The following is a 2,075-nucleotide window of genomic DNA, read 5'->3' as shown; positions in this document are numbered from 1 at the left end:
ACATACATACATACATACGTACATACATACATACATACATACATACATACATACATACATACATACATACATACATACATACATACATACATACATACATACATACATACATACATACATACGTACATACATATATATGTATATATACATAATACACACGTCATACATGTTGGATTGATCGATAGATAGATATATACAGCGGTAAAAGAAACTTTCCACTTTGGAAAAATTCCTGTATCGGGCTTATTATTCCACCTATAAAAAATAAAAACAAGAACTGGCACAAACGTTACACTTCAAAGTATTTCCAGAAGTGTATCACCGTTTGTTTTATGTTTTTAGTTCATATGGTGACACAGTATTTACTACAAACTGTTACAACTTGATTTTCAAAATTTCAAGTCATTAACAGCTATGGCCGCTCCTTGTAGTGATGCAAGCTTGGTATCTTCTGCGCGTTGATCAGGTCAGTTTTCGTGTTGATCGTTGTGGCTGTTCAGTCCACTCTTGAACCAATGCTTGTCCAAGTCATTGTACAGTGTTGATTCGGCCCAACTGTTCCCATAGGTGCTCCTGTCGATAAATCATGCCTTCACTGGCAATGTGTGGGCGACGTTGTCCTTCTGGAATGTGTGCTAAGGTTAAAGTCGCCCGAGACATGGTCACTCAAAATTGACCTTAAAAATGCTTGGCGAATCTGTGTGAAATCAAAAATATACATTACTCTCTCTCTCTCTCTCTCTCTCTCTCTCTCTCTCTCTCTCTCTCTCTCTCTCTCTCTCCTTTCTCTGTCTCTCTGTACCCCCCTTCTCTCTGCCTCTCTCTTTGGCCACTTGCAATCTGCCCTACAGTTATACCGCCATCTTCACACTGTCCGCTGACACGGTTATCTCAAATGTTCAGGTTACTCAACACTAATGGTTCTATATTGGGACTCTACTTTGGTGTAGATTGAAAATATATTTACACCGAATTTTAAATATTGTAACATTTTAAGATCTATCTACTGACCCGAGCCCAACCGTACAGTGAACTATTGCGAATAGAACTGACTTGTGTTTCGCGCTCTCATATGACATTATGCTGTTGCGAGCGCCGTAAAACCTCTACTAAAACAAATGAAGACTCTACTTTTCCTTTGAACGTGTTCATCTGGGAGGTCCGCATTAACGCAATCCAAAGGCAGTGCACAACAGTCGACAGGGGATATAAACACATTAAGAATCTGAAGCCCTCCAAACGCGTCCACGTTTGATTGATTTTTCAAGTGCGACTTGAGAGATGGAGGGTGAGTGGACACGTGGAGGAACCACTTGCATGTCCTGTTTCTCAACTTACTTAACTTACTTTTACTTTTTTCTTCCGCTTGTACCGGTGGATATCGCGGGTAGACACAGGCGTCTGTTTCTCAACTGATCGCTTTTAAGCACAAGAAGGCTATCCCGATAAATGCTGTTTTGAGAGAATCGAAGGTAAAGTTTTTGCCCTTTGTTCAGTTTCTTTAAAAGACAAGGAGAGTTTTCTCTATAACCAAACAAATATACACACCAATGAAACCAAACTTCTCCCATATGTAGGGCAATGCCCACTTTTGGTGTAGGTCAAGATTTCTGGAAACCCCTGAAATCTGGGTTAGCCCGCTTGTCCTTAAAAGCGACCAACTGTCCCTCTGTTGTTTCTGTATCTATCTTGCCCCCCCCCCCAAAAAAAAAAAATAAAAAAAATAAAATAAAAATAAAAACAGTAAATAATATATCCACCTTCACCAAGACCTCAGCCAACTTTATCCAGTTCAAATTTTTCTCTTAACTCCTCTTTTTCGCTTATTGGTTGATCCTCCCTGTCTTTCGTTCTCTCTGTTGTTTCGATCTGTCCGTTTTTTCTTCTTCCCTTTCACGCCAGGCGGCTGTTGTGTCTATGTGTCCCCCCCCCCCAAAAAAAAATACCCCACAAAAAAACAAAGCAAGAGACATCATAGGTTTTTTTAAAAGGCGTCTAGTGTTTCTCTCCTGCTCCGCGCAGTGCGCGCGCGCGCGCGCACATACATACATACATACATACATACATACATACAT

The 2,075-nt window shown here is 40.4% G+C and overlaps 1 protein-coding gene across 1 annotated transcript in view; it reads left to right on the top strand.

The window, feature by feature from the left end:
- Window positions 1-2,075, top strand: part of LOC101859565 (toll-like receptor 4) — a gene marked incomplete in the record, with an annotated part of 18,893 nt that overhangs the window by 6,541 nt on the left and 10,277 nt on the right.

Source organism: Aplysia californica, unplaced genomic scaffold, assembly GCF_000002075.1.
Source record: "Aplysia californica isolate F4 #8 unplaced genomic scaffold, AplCal3.0 scaffold00138, whole genome shotgun sequence".
Lineage (NCBI taxonomy): Eukaryota > Metazoa > Mollusca > Gastropoda > Aplysiida > Aplysiidae > Aplysia > Aplysia californica.
The sequence above is the reverse complement of the archived record's forward strand: the minus strand, read 5'-3'. Positions and strand labels throughout refer to the sequence as shown.